The sequence below is a fragment of the Epinephelus fuscoguttatus genome, linkage group LG12, assembly GCF_011397635.1.
Source record: "Epinephelus fuscoguttatus linkage group LG12, E.fuscoguttatus.final_Chr_v1".
NCBI lineage: Eukaryota > Metazoa > Chordata > Actinopteri > Perciformes > Serranidae > Epinephelus > Epinephelus fuscoguttatus.
Window position 1 is genome coordinate 27,596,780 of NC_064763.1, and position 24,163 is coordinate 27,620,942.

Genomic DNA, 24,163 nt, shown 5'->3' on the forward strand with positions numbered 1-24,163 from the left:
ACACACACACACACGCTGCAAAGATGGACAAGGAAACACTGGCACATGCTCCCACAGATTCTTGCACACACAATAGACCTGTTACACAACTGAGCGCAAACGTATTGGCAGCGATAGATTTGTTTTCAGCACCACGGACAGCACTCTAAATCTTGAGCAATGCCAGTACACAGTGCATATGGCTAATGATTATCTATTGTAGCGCCCACAACTATAATCAGCCATTACTCAGGGAAGTTAAGTGCAGATGCCCTCAAGAATCGCAGTAAATTCACCAAGTGAATCTAAGGAGCGGAGACAAAACTGAATGTTAAACAAGTGCCTACTGTGACGACCAACCCAGTGCCTCTCACCACCACGACACGTGCACCCAGGATCCAGGAACTCACCTAGGAGAGAGACAGAAAAGGAGAGAAAGAAGAGAGAATGTTAGGGTCAAGGAAATAAACTGAACATAATTAAGTATGTGTGATAAGCGAGTATTTTGAGCACTTAATGGTGTGAAATGTATAAATGCGGTGCAGCTGCCTGTGAAGACGCTGCATTTTAATAATACCTGTAGATAAAGAGTTTGGCAAAGCCAGAGAGACACCCTCACTTGTCAACACATTTGTATCTCTCGATTGTTAGTTGTAAAAATGCATGCACACACACATCAAGACAATATCTACAAGTAGGAAGTTAATACTCCACTGCTTGTGGCTTTGCTAAATTAAGCAGAAAAAGGAACAGGGGCTGTATGGGCCGAACTCAAATTGGTTAATCAGTAATGTTATTTGTGGCTAATGTAAAAACAAAGTCTGCAAATGTAAAACATGGAGCTGAATCTTGTACTCATGCGACCACAGCAGTACATCATACACACTTTTTGCTTCTAGAGCAGAGCATAAGTGAGCCAAGAGATTTTGTTCTCAAAGGTTTCATTTCAGTCATAAGTCAATTTTGATCAAAACTGTTGTTACCTCGGTTAGCCTTTATAGGGCAGTTAAGATGTCAGTTAATGCGAGTCTTACTCCCCCCCCCCCCCCCCTCTTTCCTCAGTCTTTCCTTTCTCTGAAAGCTGAGTAAGTTGTGCGTAAATGTCAGCTGCGGAACTGGCTGTCCACGAGAGGCCAACCATGAGCACACAGGGAACAGATTGTCATGGCAATGCACTCTACAATCCTCTCCTACTCCACAGGGACAGGTAGACTCAGGTTTTTTCCAGTCAACCATGAAAATACACAGAGGTCAAGATTCCCACCATGTCCTCCACTCTCTCTGATGAGATGGACAGGGGAAGGTAAGGCCACAGACCAGATACTGAGAAAGTGATCCATGAAAAAGAATTTCCATGGCAACTTTCAGCACAAAGTGGTAGAAACATGGTAAGGACTGGGTGTTGACATTTCGCAAACGGTCAGCAATTCACAGGTGTTATGTGGGGAAGAGTAAAATTACATTCAGAGTATTCAAAGCATGGCTTAGAAAATGTTAACACTAGGCTTGTGCCGATTTCCGGTTTAATTAGTTCGGTCTGGTTTAAGAACTCCACCCGGTTTAGTTCACGTCAACCGGATAAACCGGAGGAGGACAAAAAAAAAGCTTTTCACATCGGCAGCGTGTCAAAGGACTACATTCAACTTATCTTGCATTGTAACATGGATTATGACAACTTAATAAGGTTTATGTTTGTTTATAAATGAAGTGGAGGAGCCTACAAGTGTTCTGTTTAGTTTGTCTCACAGGCTTCACAGGGACACCGCAGCTCTGCTCCGCTCAGCTGTCATTGGGGCGGGGAAAAGTTTGTTGTCCTAGTAACCTGTTTCCACTGAAGAAAGTCCTGGTACTATTTGGGGGGCTGGAACTATTACAGGAACGTCCTCTCGCTCGGCTCTCTCAACCGCCGTGTCTCCACTGAGCGAGCGGAGGAAGGTTCTTTGGTGTCCTTCTGCGTCTTCTTCTTCTTGTGTAACCTCGTGTGTATTGGCGGTTAATACAGCATTACCGCCACCTAGTGGATTGGAAGCACATTACACCTATAATGGGCTTTTATTGGGAAAAATAGCTCAAATGCAACCCCCAGTGGTAAAATTAAGTATATAATTCGATATATCGGTTCGATTAGATATTTGGCTTTAAATCAAACCAGTTGGAAAATTTTCAAACCGGCACAAGCCTAGTTAACACACTGATATAAAGTACAAAAACAACTGATAAAACACTTGTTTCGAGTCTAGACTTGAAGTTGTGCTAATAAAACAGAAACATACAATTATCTAGAGAACATCCTGGCCATTATAACTTAGCCTTGTACACTTGTTATTCACAGTATTTTGTACAGTAACAGCTCAAGAAAACAGGTCAGTGCTCACAAGACAACTGACAAAACACGTTCACTACCAATTAAATCAAGGACGCCATGCCATGCTTATTGTGGCATAGCAAAAACGCTCTATAGTCTGGTTTAAGTGCGGATGACTTGTGAACTCAGTGAAAGTGCCATTAAAATAAACAGGAGAGCTGAATACATTCTTCTGGATAACACAACTTTCCACAAGCCTTGATGAAGGAAGCCTCTGCAGTGATCGATGCATCCTGATAGAAAAGCCCGCTAATAATACAAGGTTGAGTTGAGGTAAGGTTTACCCCATTAAAAAAAAAAAAACAACTAAAAAACAAATTACACATCTTGTCTCATGGTAAAAAATGAGTTCCATTCCAACATTTATTAAAACGCCCTGATATATTTTCATTTAAAACAACATAGCAGATGTAAATGTGAAAGTCATTATTGAATATTACTAAAGATATTAGTCTAAATACATTTGTTTAAAAAGCTGTTTTGAAGACAAAATAATTATTTAAATAACGTTAAATTAATTGCAGTTGCTGAAAATGCAGAAGGATTGAGAGGCAAGTGACAAAAGAGAATGCTGATGATCCATTTTCTCAAGTCTGATTTAAACTGTTTTCTCTCTCCTGTTGATGACTTAAGAACAGCTGAAAGGAAAGATTTTTTTTCCCCTTAATAATAATAATTTTTTAAGTTTCATCTGTGAAACTTGCTGTCCCTCATGTCATTTGATAAAAAATACATTTCTAGCCAAGAAAAGGAGTGACAGTATATTGCGAACACACAATAGATGTACATTATCTTTAGAGTCCATGGAGAAATTAAAACTCAATTGGAAGAAACTCATATTTAGAACATGGGTAGTGCTGCACTTCAGCCTCTTGTGGTCAATTGGAGTATTACAACAACAAGCACTTTGAAAAAAGATCCTGACAAGAAACAAATACACAAATAACTTCCCAAAATGTTTTCCTCACCTTTTAACAGATTAAAAAAGATAAAAGTAACTTAGAAAAAGGATCCTGGAAAACTTTTTTTTTCCACTTGCTAACACAGTCATTCATTCTTTCATTTTCCATAAGTGCTTCTTCTGTTGGGGGTTGCGGGGGGGCTGGAGCCTATCCCAGCTGACATTCGGCGAGAGGCAGGGTTCACCCTGGACAGGACGCCAGACTATCACAGGGCTGACACAAAGAGACAGACAACCATTCACGCTCACATTCACACCTACGGGCAATCTGAATCCACTTTTACGCCTGGAACCTCCTATCTACAATGGGCTTGAGACCCACCTGCATTGAGGACTTGGCTCAAATTCCGGAGGTACTCTCTTATCCTAAAGCCTCCTTGAGGAATCTGATCCGTTTTGATTCGGCAGTGGGAACCTCTTGCAACCGCATGCCTAACTGACACTGACCCCAGCAGGATTCAAACCCCTTCTGCATGGCAGACGAGTGCTCCAACCACTACACTAGGGACGCAATTTAGAGTCACCAATTAACCTGCATGTCTTCAGATTGTGGGAGGATGCTAGCCTGGAAATCGAGACCCAAATCGAGAAAGATTTAGGGTCTGGCAATGAGAAATGCAAATGGCCCAACTCGAGGGGCGGCACCAAGCATTCATTTGAAAATATCACTGCACGCAACTGGATCAATCAGAACAATACACAGGGTGACGTATCCAGAGCGCTTCCAGCGGAGCTAACTGGTAAATTAGACTCTTGCCGTATCCGGTCGTGGAAACAGGAAAAACGTCCTTCTTGCAAAGGAAAGAAAAAAAGCCAAGTCTAACTCATTCACTGTAGCAGCCAAAGGCGTTTCAAACAACTGGTGTTCACCCGCAGCCATCTTGCAATGTTGCAGTGCTGTCGTCAGCTGTTTAGCTCGCCTCTGGCCCGCCTTATCAGATACACCGATGTGATTGGTGCGGCTCAGCTCCAACGGCATGGGTAATGAGCATCATTACTGACTGCCAGAGTGACTCGCTGAGCTAATTCAAATTGTGCTCTCGCGAGAACTCTGGATTTCCAGGGTAGGAGGAAGCTGGAGTACCTGGAAAATATCCACGCTGACAAGGACAGAGCATGAAAACTCTGCAAAGAAGGGGTCCCCCACCCAGGGGTTCAAACCATGAACCCAATTGCTGGGAAGCAACAATGCTAACCACTGCACCACTATGCCACCCCTGCTAACACTTATGACGTCTAAAAAAAATGAACTCAGAAAGATTACCCTGACAAAACCTTTTTTCTTACTTGTTCTTAAGTTCTAAACAATTTAGAACAGACACAGAAATTATATCACCAGACTCTTTTTCTCACTTGCCTCTCAGGGCTCTTGTGTAAACATCATAGAATCAAACATGCCACTAAAATATGAGGACAAAAATAGGGAGTTCTGCACTGGGTTAAGGCTCTGTGTGGTTAATTGCAAAACACTCAGGTGCTCTTCAGGGATGGGACAAAGAGTCACTTAAAGATAAAAAAAACCTGGCCACCTCACTCAGTATAAAATTCCATAGTATAGGCAGGCAGTCCAAAAATGCATCCAAGGCACTCTGACTAACCAAGACTTTCAAGTGAGAACGCGTTGGTTTATCTTTATGCCACTGACATATTCACACAATTAACTTGTTTTGTTTTCTAATATTCTATAAAAGAATCACAGTCACAATAGTATCACATTATCACAGAAGCTATGTCCACAGCTCAAGCTGTCAGCCACTTAGCCAGTGCCTGTGACATCTACACATGGAGTGCCTCATTTTTCTCTAACTGGTGTAATGAACACGTATGGCTGGCTTCCTGAGCAGACATTATAGTGAGCCTTGTCCTCGACTACAGCAAACTGAATATAGACATCTGCTGGAAACTGTTCTTACTGGACTGTAGGTGCGGTACCTGTATAAAAATATCCTTACCTCTTGTCTCAATACTGTTGCCTAAATCTGATACCTCAGTATACTGTTATTGGGATCTAGGCTGCAGTCAGAACAGTCTCTCTTTTTTGTGTTGCGTCTCCTCGTTTAAACAGGGATTCACAACTACCTGATTTGAGGCTGACTGAAAGCAGGATGGATCACACAGAAGGAGTCTTTCTTTTCTTAACTATGACAGAGTTTAAGTCAATTTGCATCACATTATCTTCCAGACAACACACAAGAAATCATTCTGGAACAAGTGGAACCCATTAAAACAAATCTGAATTTCATTAAACAGTAAGATCATTAAAAAGTTGAGAAAATAAAAGACATGCAAAGAAACAGTTTTTTTTAGATTATGTCACTCAGACTTTTTCATCGCCGGTCATTTTGACCGACAGGGTCATAAAAATCCGGTCATAATCTATTTTTACCGGTCATTTTAATTTTCGTTTTTAAATGATAATAAAGATATTCAAAGACATTTAGTTTTCATTCGTTCATTTTTAATAAATCCAACAAGCAAGTTATAAAGTGTGCATTAATAAGGACATGAACAAAAAGATGAACAGACATCCACACACCCGTGCCATTAGGCTTTGCCCTGGACACACCGGACAGCACTAACGCGTCACTAACACGTCCGGTGTGTCCAGGGCGTTATGTAGTTATGTCTGTAGGCTCGGTGACACAAAATTAAAATTGTAATGAAGTGATTAGGGTCTTGAAAAATGTGTTCGGTTATGCACTGTTGTGTTATTTTAAATTATAAACACGGAATTTTCTCCTCACGTTCCACACTGCGTGCTGTTGTTTTATTTTGAAAATTGGCCAGATTCTCTCATCTTTTCTGTGTCCGACTTCCTGTTTGGTATGATCCGCTCTATCCAGCTTGACAGAAGCGCTTGCGGCTCGTGTGAAAAATAGACCAGATGCCGAACTGAAGCGCTGCCTCCGCGCTTCAGTTCGGCATCTCATATATATATATATATATATATATATATATATATATATATATATATATATATATATATATATATATATATATATATATTTTTTTTAATGGCAAAAGTGACCTGTAGCAGTTGAACTGTATGAGCTGTCTTTTTTTTCTCTCCAGAAGTCAGAGGAGCGGCCAAATATCTGGTGTCACAATGTTACTAAAATGTATTTTGGACATCACTGAATATCATTTCTGCTAGTCCAATATGTAATCAATAGAACAACAGAGGACCTCATGTGATCTGCTGTCTATTGAACTCCCTATTTGCTTATTTATTTATCTGTGTCTGTCTGCAAATGCCAATTAGGGGAGAAGGCTGGAAAGTGACAGTGCTGTAACCTTTCTCTTTTTAGCAGGCGAGACAGTCCTGCAAGGGGACACAAAGACAGAGCACGTACACACACACACACAGACAGAGAGAGAGAGACAGATAGCAGAAAGGACAGGGAAACAAAGAAGAGACTGGCTGTTTACGTTTAGGCATACACATATACACACAAATGGTGACTGCTTAAAAATTCATCATGGACTGACACTGGATTGACCCCACTGTCTCCTCTTATTATAGGATAGAACAAACAAAAGCACCAGACCAAAGAAGAAAAAAAAACATAAAGAGAGCAAAATGAGGACAACAGCAAAAAGCATTATTGTTACAAAACAATGAGACAGAGAATTATGTAAGCACCTCATTGTAATTTTCGCTTAATGGAAACATTATTGAAATAGATAACAGTCCAAATCCCCATCTAATAATAAATATATCTGGCAGACAGTGCATGAATTCATCTGATTACATAAGCGCATCCATGTGCACACACATACCGCATTTTGTTGATGGCTAAATTAAGAGAATAATTAGTTGTAATGACGAGGAAGATGGAGCAAGATGTTGCATAACCTTGTTTTGAATCACGCCAGCAAATCAATAGGGAGTCTGTTCTTGCTGCTTAGTTTGCGCCATGCTCCCAAGAAATGACTCACTTATGTTTCTGACCAGGAAAGGTACGGCTCTCTGGGAGCTGCTCACTGACAGGGATGTGTGTGCGTCTGTCTGCCTGTGATGAGATGAGGCAAACTGCTGAAATGAGTTGACAGGGAAAACCTTGGTCATTGTATTCCTTTGTGAGATGTCTGTTGTTTTGCCATCTTTCATCGCATGTTTATTCTCACCACTCATCCCTAACCAGGCATGAAGCACACCAATGAGAGGTGATGAAAGGGTTTGAGTGACGGCTGAGGTCGGATACATGAAGCGACAAAGAGCCATTCCATGGGGAGGACCCAGGTGCAGCGGGGCGGCAGGTCGTGGGCTAAGTCACCTCCGTGGACAGTAAACACGATGCCTATGCCGCCTGTGTAGCAATAACCCTGAACCCTGACCATTACAACATACGGTGGGTGACCCCGTGGCCTTAAACAGCATGGATGCTAATGGGACAGACTGTGTTAGTCAAAACACATTAGCAGGGGCATCAAGGTCAAAAAGTCACTTGGTGAAAGAAGTTGTTTTGTGTCTCTTCTTCCCTTTCACAGGTAGTGACACCCAAGTGTTTAGAGACCTCAGAGTGAAGTGCTGCTGTTATTGTATAGAGGTAAATGGCTGCTTTGTAAGTAGGGCCCATCCATAAAACACACACCTTATTTTGTGTGTGTGCGTGCACCTGCGTGCATGTGGGTGTATTGATTTTCCTTTCCACCTCTTTTCTCATCTTTACTTCGCCAGCATACCTGTATTTTTCTATTTGTTTGTGGACATTTTCTCAGAGTTCACTCTGATGGAAAATGCGATCTTGTCCCATCCCCTCACTTTCTTGCTTTTTCCATTCTTTTTTCCCCCTCTGACTAATAGAAATTCTGTTAGTATGTTTGTATGGGATGAGAGATGAAAATGATTCTGTGGATAGGAAGAAAGATGGCAATGGAAGGGAGGGAGTGGGCGATAAAAAAAAATGGCAGAGGATAGAAAATCGATGAGAGATGAAATATATCAGAAGTCCTGGAGCAAGGTCAAGAGGATATGATCTCTCACGACACACAGTTGTGCCTCACTGAGCCGGAGGGAGCAGGCGAGATGGAGAGAGTGGAGGGAGACAAAGAGGGGGAGGATGAGGGAAAGAAGGAGTCACTAAGAAAGACAAACGAGGGCGGGGGCCAAGACAGACATACAACTTTTCTTGAGAGAAGCCACTGTCCATTTATCAAAAACAGCATCCTACTCAAAGCCTGTGTTTGTCCATAGGGCAAGAGTTCTGTTACCACAGGCAGTGGACATGCAATTTGCTGATGTTGGCACAATAGGCTCTGGAACAAAATGTTGAAATTAATCTTCCTTCAGTCAACTTTCTTCCCACGCTAACTAATTCAGCAGCTAAGTAGCTAAAGGGTCCAGATCAGCAGGCTGTGTCTGCACCCCGGGTCCTAGTCCTGGTTCCATATGCACAGACCATTAGAGCTCCACTCTCACCTCCTACAGAGAGCGGGGCCAGATAACATCTGTCTGCAGCTACCTCCCTGCAAACACTCAACCAATTAAAGAGCCATTAGTGCTCAGGCTTGGCGGGTGGTGTGTGGGTCAGTATGCCTGTTTGTGTTTATGCTCATTCTCTAGGTTAATGCAATATTTCTACGGCGCATGGACTGCAATGTGTTATTTACACATTTAGCCATATATGCAAAGAATACACACACACACACACACACACACACACAAAAAAGAAAGAAAAATAAACACTTATTTTCATATAACCTTTGTTTTCCCTCTCCACCCACTTGGCCCCACCCCCACCATGTATCATTCATTAGTCGCCCCAGTCTTCATCATACAATTTTAATTCATAATAGGGACAGAAGTAGGTCATTTGACAAACATGTCACATCTGCTCCAATCAAGGCTGCACCTCCTTTTAGCATCAATGTTTCATCTCAGCTTAACACGAGAGCATAGGCTTGAGGTAGCAGAGGAGTTTGAACCGCACCTGAAATAAAGGGAGCTGTTGTTTGTGTTGCCGCGCCATCGGCTTCTCACAGGCTCAACCCCGCTGAGAGTGCTATTATTACCGTCAGAACTGTCTTGTACTTGAGGCCGATTTCATGAAGTGAAACATATACGTGGTTACACCCAATGCAAGCGCAGTTACCACAGAAAAATATTATCAACACATTACAGTGACAGCGGTATCAACATGACAAAGGTTGTTAATTGTCAAAACCAAAATAGGAAATCGGACTCTATGCGTACTAAATATTATTCAGTATTTGTTTGAAACTACTTGAGTGCTTGGCTTACTGCGAGAGCACAGTTCACATTCCAAGCTGGAGCTAACTTCCCTGAGCTTGTCTTAACATCCTTGCATGTTTTTTTTTGGAAATTCCTACCCGATTTCTTTGGCATTTTCTTTTTGCAATTTTTTGCATTCATTACCCAGCCTGGATCTGAGCAGTTTTCCCACTCTTACATGTAAATACACAAACATGAAAGCTGTGAATGTTAAAAAAAAAAAAATCCTCAACATGACGTTGTACACTGAGGCAGAAATAGCATTTAGGAGTTGAAAAGTGAAACAAAGAGGCCAGATGAGGTGCAGACTCTCTCAGAGTGACCCAGGTGTCAGCTGGCCTCCTGTGGTGTCCTCTGTCCCTCATCACTGACCCAGGGGAGGCAAAGTGTCTGCTGTCCCCAGAGCGCCCTGCACGCCAGTCTGCTGCCCCGCACGCCAGTCTGTCTGTCCACCAACTGGCAGAGCTACTGCTCAAAACAATGACAATGCACACACAGACGCCAAATCCCTCCAGTATCATACTACACAATATTTCACAGTTTAATGGTGAATCAGTCATCTTCATTGTGGGTGGTTTATGTATTTGTTCACAGCTTGTGATGTGTTAGAGATACGCACATGAAAAAAATGATTCCTTAAAACACTATGTACAATGCAGTCGACTGACATGTCCAGTACAGCAGGAAGAAAAACACCCTCTGGGTCTGTTCTCATGGAGGTCTAGATACTGTCCTCAGTGTAACCATTAAGACTTTCATAATTTAGTGTAGCAAAGTGAATTGTGTGTCTTATGCTGTGTGCTATATTTGTATTCAAGGGTATTTAGTAGTGTATTTTTGTGTGTTTCTCTCCTCAAAGTTCCCTGTGGAGAGATAAAGCCTGTAGCCACTGAGCTTTGAACGCATCCAGCACTGGAGACAACATGCTGGCTTTCAAATCCCCATGTCCAACAAGAGACTCGCTCTGCTTCCACACTGCTCACAGCCATTAATTTGTAGCTATAGCCTTACACACTACAGTGACTTCAGCGTGGCTATATGCACTGAGTTTTAAATTGTCAAAGGAATTATCAATGGCTGTGTTTGCTCCACAACAAGGAACTTGTGAAATCGGCAATGAAACTGTCACCAGCGCTGTAGTGGCTGGGGAAGCTGACAACCAGCAGAGCGGCTACTGCTGCGATTGAATATTCTAGTGTCTGCGTGTTAAGAGGGGGGAGGGATGGGACTAGTTCAGTGTCACAGCTCACGGCTAATAGGCTAACACACACACACTAGGTTTAATAATGACCCTATCAGCCAATGGAAGTAAGAGACACTATGTAGAGAACATTGTTGTAACCGTGAGCAAGTGCCAACTGCATTAAATGTGCACTTGAAATTAGAAGCACAAGCAAAAAATACAGGGATATTCAGTCCAATTGCATCTAAACAATCCATCCTCATTTTGTGCTGCGAGTTTGTGACTTGACAGTTATGGCCTAAACAAAAGAAAACAGCTCTTTCCCTGCAGACTCTGAACATCACTTCTGCAAACTACGGATCTTGATCCAGACTGTGAGCAGGAGAGGAGAGGAGAGGTACACTCAGACAACCTCTGTCTCTTCCACTTATTGTTACAAGTAGAATATTTATCCATGCCTCAGTGCCCAACAAGAAAACATTTGAAGTCATTCCCTCTCCCCCTCTCTCTCGCCATCGTGTGCACGCTTGTGAGAGTTATGTAAAAAAAAAAAAGAGGGCTGTCCACTTTAGCAAAACAAAGTAAACAAGCTACTGCCCCTGCGTGCCACAGCATTTCACATGGTCATCTAAGAGGCTGAATGCATGGCTGTGTTTATTAAGAAGTAAGTGTTTTGAAAGGGGCACGATTACGTTTCCTGTCTCCTAAAATCTTCCCTATCAACAGCTTAAAAAAAACAAAAAATTAAAAACAATTACTGCTTCACTTGATGACAGCAACCATGATTATGAGTGCTAATGAGCACAATCAACAACACTTGAAGCGTCTGCATGTGTTTGCACACGTGGCTGCTTGTGTGGGCGTGTGTGTTTGCAATTCTGTTGTTTCTGCACCAATACCGACACGTACTGTGGGGGCTGCAACTCAGGATTATTTGCATTATTGATTAATCTGTTCATTTTTCTCATTAATCAGCTTAGTTGATCTGTAAAATGTCAGGAAATGTTGAAAAATGGCCACTGCAATTTCCTACAACACAAATAAGTCTGTAATGCTCATTTTACAAAGGTGTCCTCACATCTAAGAAGCTGAAAACAGCACATTTTGGTTGATAAATTACTTAAATTTTTGATTTATTTTCTGCCTATAAATAATTAATCAAGTAATCATTCCATATAAAGCATGTGTGCTTATATTACAACACCATATTTAGCTATTTGGACCCTGCAGCATTGAAAACGGGCTTTGTTGATGTTTACTGCAGTCATTTACCATGGTGTTTGTGTCTATGAGATGTACAGTAGTCCATCACATTATGTTACAGTCCTGTCAACCGCACTCTCACTGTGTTGTCAAACACCATCGCAGATGTCAGATTCATTTGATGGGGACAAAGTGTTGATGCAGCTGCGTCTGTGCCTGAATTAGCTGCCGTGCCCGTTTGCTTTAAAGGACAGGGGACAGGCCATCACTGAGAGTGTACCTTGCACTCACATTAGCAACTGAGAATATTCAGGAGTTGATTATCCGGAGGGAAGGAAACGTGGAACAAGTTCACATTTTGATGAGCCAGCCAACTTCCTGCGTACCTTGAGCATAAACCCATGTTCAGGATGTTACAGAACAACCTTGCTATCAACATGCTAACAACATGTTTCTCCTCCAAACACGAACAATTAAATCCCTTAGCTGCTCTCGTCTTTGTTCCCCTTTTAGTAGTGACAAGCCCAGACGGCGGAGGGAGGTGGATAGAGGAAGGGGAGCTGCCTGCCTGTGTCCTATTTGTAGCGGTTGCCAGACTCTATAAAATCCCCCTCTAGTTGTGGAGAATATGTCGCCCACCCACTGACAGCCTCCTCAGCTTGACACACTCTGCATTGCCAGTGGGAGATAGTGGGAAGAGATATGCAACCCAGCTGGGTTAATCCTGTTACACAGTTATGCACAGACCACAATCTCACCTAGAGAACACATACATGTATAAATCAAACAGCCAAACCTTAAATTGTGAAGTAGGTTTCCTCATTTTAAACCCAAACTTGTGTAGTTATTTTACCTGTTCACAGCTTGTCTTAAAATTGGAGAACTGGTGCGACATTAGTTTTCCACGGATAATATTTCTAGACGGGAAATATTCATTCTTCAACACTAAGATTAGTTGCAATGTTATGTTGTCAGCTCAAATATAAACAGAGGATATTGTGTGTGAGCCCATATTACCACATTTATCACTGAAAATGGCTGATTCTGATGCAAATGCATCAATCTCTTTGAAATTACGTCTGCTGTATTATTAATAATGCCAATTAAATTTCAGGAACAGTCTTCTCTAAACCTGTGATGTATTCAACCTCTTAAAATTGGCTGCAAGTTTGACATTAATATTCTTCCAGCACATGTTTTTATATTGAAAAAGAATTAAGTCTATTTAGAAAAGCAAGTGAGTTGGAAACAAAAATTAATGGGGAGAAAGTGACCATACACATACAATGAATTTCAATTACCTCCCTTTGCTGTCTAAGCTCAGACACTCAGACCCATCACACAACGATGAACACACACTGAGGGGGGTGGGGAAACCAAGAGAATGAACAATTTCACTGCGAAATGATATTTATATTGGAAACTAAAAAAAATGCAAGTAAGAGTGTGATGAAGGATCAAATGCTCTCATTGTAAATCCACAACTCTCTTAATCACATTAAACTCACAATTTATTATTAAGTATAGTAAGAAGCATGATAAACTGATTTAAATTCAGCTTAAAGCACTGTTTGCTCTATTTTACAGACAGATATAAGTGAGTTTTTTTAAACTTCTATCTCGTGACTCAGTGCTTTATTTATGCGTCAGCCACCGAGGCCAGCTCCATGATGTCTGACATCATCACTACTGTAAAATACTTGATGATTTCCACTTCTTCAGAGCAGTGTAAAATGCACAGCAGGCACAGAGCTACAGCTTTTCCCCTCCATGTACATTCTCTTCTTGTTCCGTGATTCACTGTTGCTGCTGTGTGTGACCCGGCACAAAGAACTTCTCCTTGTTGTTTACAACAGACACAACACGCCGCTGCTGCACATTCCCGACAGCACCGAGAGCTTAGCATGTGATTAGGGCTCACGGTGCCAGGAGTAGAAAGACAGTCAAACTTTTAGCTTGCAAAAGGGAAGTGCACTTCAAACGTGTTTCCATTAGTCACATAGCAACAGCAGTCGCCATCGCCAGTGATTCCCAAAAGCATTTGTTAAAAAGAGGATTATTGTAGCTGGAAAAAAAAAAAGGACAAAACCTCTCTGTCTTTGATGAGGACAGTTGCTATGTTCTGCTTTTACTTGACATTTCCACACCATTCTGCAACAGCTCTGGCCTAAACCCTTTAAGATCTTTTATATTTCAGGGATTCAGCAAATGACTCTCCTCAAGCCCAAACTTGTGTTCAATAGCTCAATCATTACGTCAGTTAACTCAGCTGAACACGTGCAATGGCACAAGTGAAAACGACTTAAAAGCAGAGCTTCCTTGATATCTTATCTTAGCCTTTTAACCAGCAGTGGAGGTGCACAGTGTCAGCTCCTTGTCACTCTGTCAGCTACCCTAGTGTCCCACTCCATGTTAACATGCAAGTCCCTATCCAGTCAGCATTAACATGCAGGGCCAGCAGCCGCTAGGTGGGCCTGAGCAGAGCCCAAGGCAGGTGGCAGATAGTCAATGTGCATGCTCCTAAATCATTCATGTAGCTGGGTGGAAGAGACTGTGAGTGTGTGTGAGTGTGTTTGTGTGTACGTGTGCGTGAGAAGAGAAAGCAGAGGCCTCTATTGATGTTACAATATAAGAATAGAACAAGTGAGAGGGAGCGCTGGATGAAATAGTATTTCATAGCCTTTGTGGGATTCCACGAGTGGATATAATTCATTTGTATATTCCTTATTACCATATGGGTCCCTTGGATGGAGCAAGAAAAAAGATAAATGTGGGAACGGAGAAAGAGGAGAGGAGGCCGGGTGTGGCGGAAAGGGAGTGGGGGCTGGTGGGATTGGAAAGATGAGAGGAAAGAGGGAAGGTGAAACTGACATTCTTGAGAAGGGGCAGGCCATGCGGGCGAGGTTTTGTTAATGAATCAGTATGCATGGCTGGTACCACACAATGACCTCGAGCAAGGAGCTGACACGCCATAGACACTAGACTGAAACTAACTCTAACACCACAAATTATTACCTTTTCATTATGGAAATTAGCCCTTCCTTCTCATTCCTCCCACTCTGTCTCTGTCTCAGACTCTGTCTGCTTCTCTCACCTGCTCTTTTTCTATTCCTCACATCTCCCCACTCGCTCTGGTATATTGGAGGAAGAATGGTGTTGACTCTGAAAAGCAATTACCTGTCATTTACCTGTCTCTCTCTCCCTCTGATAATGAATTTCAAGTGAAAGGTGAAATAATTATCTTTTCTCGCACAAAACCAAAGCTGTGGGCGGGGACAGTCCCTGTCACAATATGTGGCATGCCGTATGGGATTAAAGGATTCTCAGTAAGGCATATGCCCACGTACAGTACAAACACACACACATACAGTACAAAGTTGTTCTTTGAACTGCATTTGCATGAAGCATACCTCAGCCTTAGTCGAGACTGTGACAGCAAGTTATCTTCGTGCTACCTGGTGGCCTGTGTGATCTCATAGTTTAGCTTCAGATGTGGCAGCGAAACTCATCTGGAGGTAGATTTGCTTTTGCTGTGGTGAACTGATTGCCTGTGCTTTGCAAACAATACGAGACAGCAAGGTGATTATTCTTGTTTTCAAGACACTGCAACAGTTTATACATTTATATATTAGAGTCTTGAGAAGTTTTCACAACAACATATTTTCATACAATAGTTGAATATTGTATGATCGTATGATATTTCACAAATTACCACCCGATGAATGGCATCGTCACATTCCGTACTTATAAGTTACATGCTTAATAAAGAGTCACGTAGGTTTGGTTTAGGCAAGTAAAGTTACACAGGTTAGGTTTATGAAATGAACCATTGTTGGGCATCATAAAGTTATGTTGGTGACTCCCGAGGGAGAGTCCTGTGTTTGTTTGACCCATCCACCACCTCAGCTTGTGTTCTTACACTCACTTTCCCTCTTCATACCAGTGGTTCCCCACTGGTGGTCCAAAAGTTGGGCATGGGTTCATTCTGAACAGACCGCAAGTGCCTCGGGAATGTATCAAGCTTGAGAAGAAAAAAAAAAACAAAAAAAAAAAACAACACACTTTATTTTGAAGTATATTGAATTTGCGGCACAGAGCTTTCATTTTAAAATGCCATTTCCTGCTGTTGAGTGGATGACTAACTGACAGCTACATAAGGACAGCAAACTACCTCAACCACATGGCCAAATGTTGAAGTATGACGCTGAATATATTTAACTGTGTGGACCTTAACCTAATGACTAAGAAGAAATATGGTCCCTATGGCTGGACCAGTTGGGAACCACTGCTTTATACTACCTCTGTCTTTACTCTCATCAGCACATAGGCAACATGATTGCAGCCTTCCTAATTACTTGGATTATATACGAAGTGTGGTGCATTATTTTTCACAGGTTTACATATAAACAATGCATGAAAACAGCCTGTTCAAGTAAGTCCAAGGACTTGCCAGGTGGTAATTAAAGGGAATACCTCAGCGTGCAACAAAAAGGGCTTTAAATGGATCAAGTGCAGCAGATACACTTACGTAATATAATGCCTCCACTTTAGGCAGACAAGCTTTACAACCCATGCTTGACAGAATAACTGATCTAAATGTAGTATCTTCTCCAAATATAGACCACAACATTTTAAGGGAAAGTTCTCTTAAACCACTAAGTGACTACTGAATAATTTAATTATGGATTCATTAGAAAAAAAGCAAACCCAAACAGGAGAAGAAGGGAGAGAAGAAGCAGGAGACACTGTATAGTTTAAACAACTAGCATCCAATTTTGTGCATACGGGTGCAAACAGGAGGTTTAAAGGGAAATCGATGGGGATGCTTTAAGTTTCCATCTGGGAAATCAGAGCAGGCCAAACAAACAACAATCACTGCAATGGGTCGACACAAGGAAAATTTAAAAAATGTAACTACTGCATAGTGTGGGTGTAGGTGGGCTGTGGGGGTTGATTTATAATGGATGGTAGATGGAAAGACTGACACCTCTCAAACTGTCAGTAAAGAAAGGCCCTTTTCCTTCTCTGTCCTATGCATTATGTGTGTTTTATTGCTTGATTTTGTTTTTAGTAACTGCCTTTTTAGGGACCCCATACTGTTTATCCATAAACATTTAAATTTGCACCCTAAACAAAACACATTTTGCTCCAGAGCACAGATGCCAGTTTGAAGCTCGTGGCCAACATACATCCATACAGAATGCTAATACTGTAGGCATGTAATTGCTTCTTTCCAGGCATGAAATGCAGAGGCTGTTTTCTTATTAGAACAGTTCTTACTTGAGGTCAAACAGTCAAGAAGGAATTGTAAAAATAGACAGAATCACATGGAGGCAGAGTACATAAACATTTTCTCAGGAGAAGTTATCCAATTTCTTCAACAACCTGATCGTTTGTTTCCAGCTAATCAAATATCTGGCCTGGTGTCAAACGATGCCACAGTACAATGAAAAAGATGTAAACATTGGACCGCCAGATGTATCACAGAGAACAGTCAGTTTGCGGACGTGTGTGTATGTGCTTTCGAGCTGTGTGCAGTGTGCATTTGCGTGCATGTGTGTGTTTGTGTGTAGTAGAGGATGTTGCATAAGCTTTCACAGCAGGCAGCTGTGAAATAAAATAGGGAGATAGGGAGGAGAACGGCAAAAGATGAGGAGGGCGCGGATGAGGAGGGGCAGAGAAAGCAGCGGGAAGACAATGAAATGGGAGGTGAGAAGTGGGTGTGTGTAGGGAAAAGATGGTCTTTGCTCGTTGCAGGTTCCTCCCTGTGGCACCTTTAGGGAAACGGCTTTTAGCAGCAGGTTACAAAAACGGCTTTAAAATGAAAACTGTTGCAGTGAGTGAGTGAGGAGAAAGACAAGAAGGGAATGAGAAAATAAGGACAGAGTAAGACAGCAAGGTATGAATAAATGAAAGATCATTTGGATGTAATTGAATTTCGCAAAGTCTAACCCTATCCATCTTTCTCTACGCAGCATTGTACATCTGATGATCTTTAAATATCCTCACATCCATTATCTATTTTCTGTGAGAGTGCTTGCGTGCATATGTGCATGTGCGAATGTGAAGTCTACTTATGGCCCAGAGCATGATGCCTCTGTCGATATCCAATCACTATGAAAAACTACACTCTGTGAACTAAAGCGAACCCCAGGGACCGTCGAGACATTTATCTGTGCCTAACAGGCTTCCACAGAAGCAAACACACACACATGGAAATAGGTATAGATATGTTTGTTTCTTAAAAATAACAGAGTCACAATTATACAGGCTATTATAGTATAAAATGAGGCTTGGGAAGATTTTCTAAAGATGGAAAATGATTGTCTCCACTCTCACTCCTTCATTCATTCTACTACCATTAGTCTGTGTACAGTTTCCTGTAAATGGCACTATAAAACGAGATTCACTCGGTGTCCTTTAAAAGTCCAAGCACCTGGCACTATGCTGCAGTAAATCTCATTTCTACCCAAAAAAGCCTCATCAAAAAATCTATTTTTACTTTCACTCCAACTCACGATGAGCAAACTCTTGAATGCACACATAAAGAGGAGCTAATGAGCGAAAGCAGAACATGTGATTTGTTTATCTGACATGATATTTTGCTTTCAGCTGCACTGTCCATTTCGCCCCCGCACAGCAGCAGCGACAAAAAGCAGGCTGCAAAAGTGCAACATACACAGAGAAAAATTGATAGAGCAACAGAGACAGAGAGAGTGCAATCCGAGATAAAGAGAGAGGTGCATGCTGGAATCTCAGCACCTGATCCACAAGCAAGCTAGTTAGAGAGGTGGGCTCTTTGATCTCTGGAGAACGGCTTGGTTTGTGGAAAGCTGATTGGAGACAAATCCGTGTTATACACAACACACTCAAGCACACACACGCGCGCGTATACATAGTGTATATTTTTTGTGTCAAGACGCATTGTTAGAGGAGAAATATGACATATTAAAATGTATTTTTCAGCACATCATGTCAATCATGACATAGTTAACACGTCTCAGCCTCATTAACACAAAGAGCACTCTCAGCCCTGCTTTAGACCACACACAGAAACATTTCTTTTGTAGGATTTACTGTTTATCTGATAACGTGTGGAAAAATGGGAAACTGCCTCGTACTCCTGATACGATTTTTTGTTAAAGTATTTTAGTCTTTATTTTTCAAGCCCAAATTCTTTCTTTCTTTCTTCCCGTCCGCTCTCTCATGCCCTACTTTTCCACCAGCAAAAGTTGATATTATGCAAATGTTCGCTAATGCTAATGTTTGAAGGCTGGCACAGGCCTCATTTGCATATGGCAGCACACTCAGCCAGTGAAACAGTGTGACATGCTGACCCCGGTCAGGTTGCCAGGGAACAACCCCCCTTCCATTCACACACACACACACACACACACACACACACACGCGCGCGCACACCTCACTCCCACACACAAGGACACAAATACTGAGAGCCACAACTGCACACACTTATACTACAACAATGACCACATCGATGCTGGTCAGTCCTGATGGGCGACACTAATTCCCAATTAAGGGTTCATAACTTTATCTAGTGTACCCTACAAAGTTTGCCCCTTGACTACATGGACATCCCATGGCGAACATGGTCCTGTGATCCAACAGGCAGAAAATGACAAGTGGTAATGGGCTGCTTTTGTGTCCATCGCAGCCACTTAGCTCGGCTTTTGAAATGGAAATAGTTGGATTACTGACAACAACAGGCTCAGTCCTCTCTTGGTTAATTTTACAATAGGATGACGAGCAACTATGTTAAGCTTCCCTTCCTCTTCCTACCATCTAAATAAAGACATACTTCCACGTTTCAAAGCGCTGCTATTCTTTTCCTAGTGACACTTAGACACACACCCATAAACACATTTGCAGCTCAGCGTGCGACAAACAAAGATACATGAAAGCATGGACGGGTGGGCAGCGTCGTTTATATGTATGTGCCATGCTTTCAGGCAAACACACACACACTATCCGTTTTCTTGAACAGAACAATGGCTGACAGGGATGGATGTTCTGGATTCTAGCTGCTTAAGGATTATGTGAATGGGTCTTCTCAGCACACGATAAGCCAATAAGACCTTTTCTTGGACAGCACATTTGGGCTGCCGGGTGCGACTTTCAGGAATCCTCTCCACAGTCAGAGCATCTATGCATACATCAAAAATGACACTTGCACAAATTTGCAGAGAAAATAAAGAGACAGAGCGAAGGAGTGGTGAGATAGGACGAGAGAGAGGAGGGAGAAAACAAGTGAGATAGAGGAAAGGAGGAGTCGAATGGGTGGATGTGATTTACAGGCAGGCTGGCTGCATGCGTAATTGTATGAATGCTCCAATTCAGAAGCCACAATGGCAGGTGCTACAGCTTCTATCTGTTTATCTGTTTTTGTAAGCCACCACAAACACTTTTCATGACAGCCTGACATCTCTCTACAGTATGATATTTTCTCCCCTACGTTATCTGAACCCATGTCAGCCATTCCTACAATTCTTCCCTATCTTTTCACTCTCACATCCTTTCTGTTTCTATTCCATTACCTGAAGCAATCTTTTTCTCCATTATGCTTCTCTTATGGCAAAGATTCCATTTAATGACCGTATCTACATTGAGACAGACCTGGCCTGACTTAACACTAGTGGACCTGAGATTGATCTAATGATGCGTCTGGATTTCTTTTCATATCCCCTTTATGAAAGAACTGTATAAATATAAAGTCTATTTGATGTCATTCTGGTGTAAAAACATTCACGTTACATTTTTTAACATCTGACTAACGGGCGACCTCTAGCTCATCAGGTAGAGTGTGGCTGAGGCCTTTGCAGCAGCCTGTGATAGATTCCAACCTGAGGCCCTTTGCTGTGTGTCTTACCCCCCTTTCTCCCACATTTTCTTTCCATCTTCAGCTGTACCAACAAACTAAATCTGCCAAAAAATAATCTTTAAAGCAAAAACAAGAAACAAAAAAACATCTGACAAACACTTCAGGATAGTTCATGGACCGATTCTGATCACAGCCAGTCTGGATTGACTGACATTAATTAGTAATAGGGTTGGGCACCCACATTTGGGTCGGTGCAGATACCAAACAATACCTTTTTTTCAGTACTTTACTTTTCTGTTATAATAAAAATGTAATATTTGAACAAGCTGCAGGGTGACATAGTAGACTAAAAGGCAATTCTGCACCTCTGCTCTTTTCTAATCACACATTGAGCTAATCTTTTATCTCTGTCTGTCTGCTTGTGTTTCTGTGTTCGTGCATATGGGTCTGCTGGTCTAGCAGTGATACTAGGCTATTACTTGAATAATATAGAAAGAAAAATACAACAGACACTGACACTATCGCAGCAGATTTGTGTTGCAGCAATATTTTTTGCTTGCTGGGAAGCCAATGGACTGACCAACAGAGCGGCCGACGGCGGGCTGATGGAGCAGCCACAGAGCACTTGGCTTTGAGGCATTTCCACCTCCTGTCTGACGTTGAAACCAACGGCTTCTGTCGCCAGCCTCAGAGCTCTGTGGCTGGCTTCCAGGCTTCGACTTCTGCCTCTTGTCAAAAGCCACATTCTCACCCAGATGCGCTCCAAAGTACCAACATTTGCAATTGATTGATTTTATGTGAATATGTACTAGGCTGGGGTGTAACGATCCATCGATCTGGATCGATACATCGATTCAATGATCAACAATCCAGTTCCATCGATGCAAAGTTAAAAAAAACATCGATCTATATAGTCATCTTTAGGATATGCTTTAATTTTGAAAGTCGGTGTCACTGTCAAACAGCGGCAGGCAGATGGCAAGCAAGACGATGAGGATGACGTAATTTAGTCTGGAATAATTCAGCAGTGTGGATTTTTTTTCAATTTCGGAGAAAAAAGGGGTCAACAGACAAAGAACATGCCATATGTAAACGATGCTGTTATGAGATAAAACATGACGTGACGTCACGTGCCTGTACAAGCATCTCACTTGTCGCCGTCACAGTGGAAAATTACATTATCTCATATCAATCGCAGGCCCCTGAATCGTATTGACTTGTGGCAGACTTTGTATTATCAACAAATATTGTATCGTTGTCCAAAGAATTGATATGATATCGTATCGTGATAAAACAACCATGATTTATACTCCTAGTACTTGGTAGTATTGACATTATTTGGTTGGTACTCTTAAAAGTGACCCTGAATACAATGGCTCAATGGTCCTTAACCTTCTTTGTCAGTAAAACTGATAATAAAAGTGGTGGGGATTTAAAAACAGCTCTGTTGAGCCCCCCTGACAGGGGCACTGCCTTTCTTTGCAACGCATGGTGTAACATCATAAAAGGGTTAGTGGGAACCAAGATGCAAAAATGGGGCTGTGGTTCAATGTCAGATGAGGTGGTAGAGACAATGGCAGATATAATGTACGTCTCCTGATACTAAGCTTTTCTTTTTCTAGCTAATGTTAATTGCACAAGCCTATGGCATTTTACATTGTATAAATTAGCCTAGCGACGGGCGGAGATTTCCTCTACTCATATGGAGCTAGGACAAATCACACACAAAACTTAAAACATTATTTTGTGGAGGCTTTATTGTCTCCACAATTTATTGTTTCTTTTAAAAAAATTAAAGTAAATTAAAGTAAATAAAAGCTTCATTTCCACTGAGGGAAATTATTTCAGCATACAAAAACAGACAGGAGGTCTGCGTCGCCGCAACCTGTATGTAGTTACACTTCTGGGGAGGTGCACATCCGGCTATGGCTCTAAAAAGTGTTGCTGGAGAACTTGTGAGTGAGTGAGCGGGACGGAGCTGTGCGAAAAGTGTAAAAGAGGAGAGATGTGCCCTAGTTGAGGATGTAATGGTACGTTATCTAACATGGTGTAATGCATCTCCGTCCAAGAGATATTAGCCTAAAATATATTAAGAAGTTCTAGCTGTATAGGGGAATTTATTAATACATAATCATTTGGATTAGCGAGTCCAACTAGCAACATAGGTAACCTTCCTCCAACATAATGCATAATGCTTTAACAGCGCCTTTAATGCTGGAGGTTTTGGTTAAAATGTTGAAAAACAGGTTTGGCATTGGATTGACCAATTCTTAAGGCATAAAATTAATAATTCATCAAGGATTTAAAGCCTGAGCAGAACACTCGTACTCTGGAGCAACTTTAAAAGAGCAAAACAGCAGGAGAAGCTTTAATTCTTGCACCACTACAAGAGACCAATAATAAAAGGCTCAATTAAGAAACACAGTGACACAGTGTTCCTGAGAGAGAAGTGAGGAAAGGAAGTGCCACAATAAGAGCTAATGAGGGACAAAAAATAACTGGAACCCAACACATTTGGGAATCACCGATACAACACAGTGAAAGATCTTGACTAAATTAGCAGAGTTCTGTTAGTGCAAAATGAGGTGCAATGTTATAACCTTGTATTTGTTCTTGACGACTACTTATAGAGGTAAGTTTGATGAGGTACAGAATAATTCATGCTGGTGAGTTTGTGCTATTTACATAAGACCAAATGCTGTGCAATATCAGCTAAGTGGAAAGACTATTGAAAATCTGTTCTATATAAAAAAAATGTCTGTGAACATGGTATTCAACAAGATGTCTGACATCTAAAAGCTTCACATTTACTCTCAATAGCAAATTTAACCGTACTGCATGTGTCATTTTGGTCAGCTGTATTTAAGCAGGATTGATATTCAGTCTCTTCAATCTCCTTTTTTAGCCTTAACGCCAACCTGCGATGAGCTTAAGCAAAGCATATTCCTTTATTCTCCAAACCCCAAATCAAGCTTCCTGTTGAGGAACAACAAAGCTTAGAATGGTTGTGTCTCCTTTAAGCTGTGTGTTTCAAGCTGGGAAACTCAGCCAGCTATCTTTGTATTCTACACACACACGTGTCCATAGCCACGTACACACACACACACACACACACACACACACACACACACACCTTTTGTCTGAGAGTGAGCGACTGGCTTTTACCCCTCAGCAGCCTTTTTGCAGTCCTCTCTTCTAACACCTGTTCACACCATTCATAGTTGGCTAGACTGAAGCCCTGTAGTTATACACTGAATTGTATATATTAAGGCATGCATGAAAAAGATTTATTAATATTGTAAAATTGATGCTTGATTTCTTTTTCTCATATGTGTGGAAAATTGGGGTGAAGGGCCTAGATTTAAGAGGTGCCGTGGTCAAGTGCAGCCCATGGGCTTTAC

The 24,163-nt window shown here is 41.7% G+C and overlaps 1 protein-coding gene and 1 long non-coding RNA gene across 4 annotated transcripts in view; both read right to left on the reverse strand.

The window, feature by feature from the left end:
• LOC125898854 (uncharacterized) overlaps nucleotides 1-389 on the reverse strand; it is a 104,137-nt gene extending 103,748 nt beyond the window's left edge. Inside the window, exon 1 of the long non-coding RNA XR_007450662.1 lies at nucleotides 340-389. This is a non-coding gene — a long non-coding RNA (uncharacterized LOC125898854). The remainder of the gene's footprint in view (nucleotides 1-339) is intronic.
• cadm2a (cell adhesion molecule 2a) overlaps nucleotides 1-24,163 on the reverse strand; it is a 361,176-nt gene that overhangs the window by 234,458 nt on the left and 102,555 nt on the right. The gene's annotated exons all lie outside the window — the stretch shown is intronic.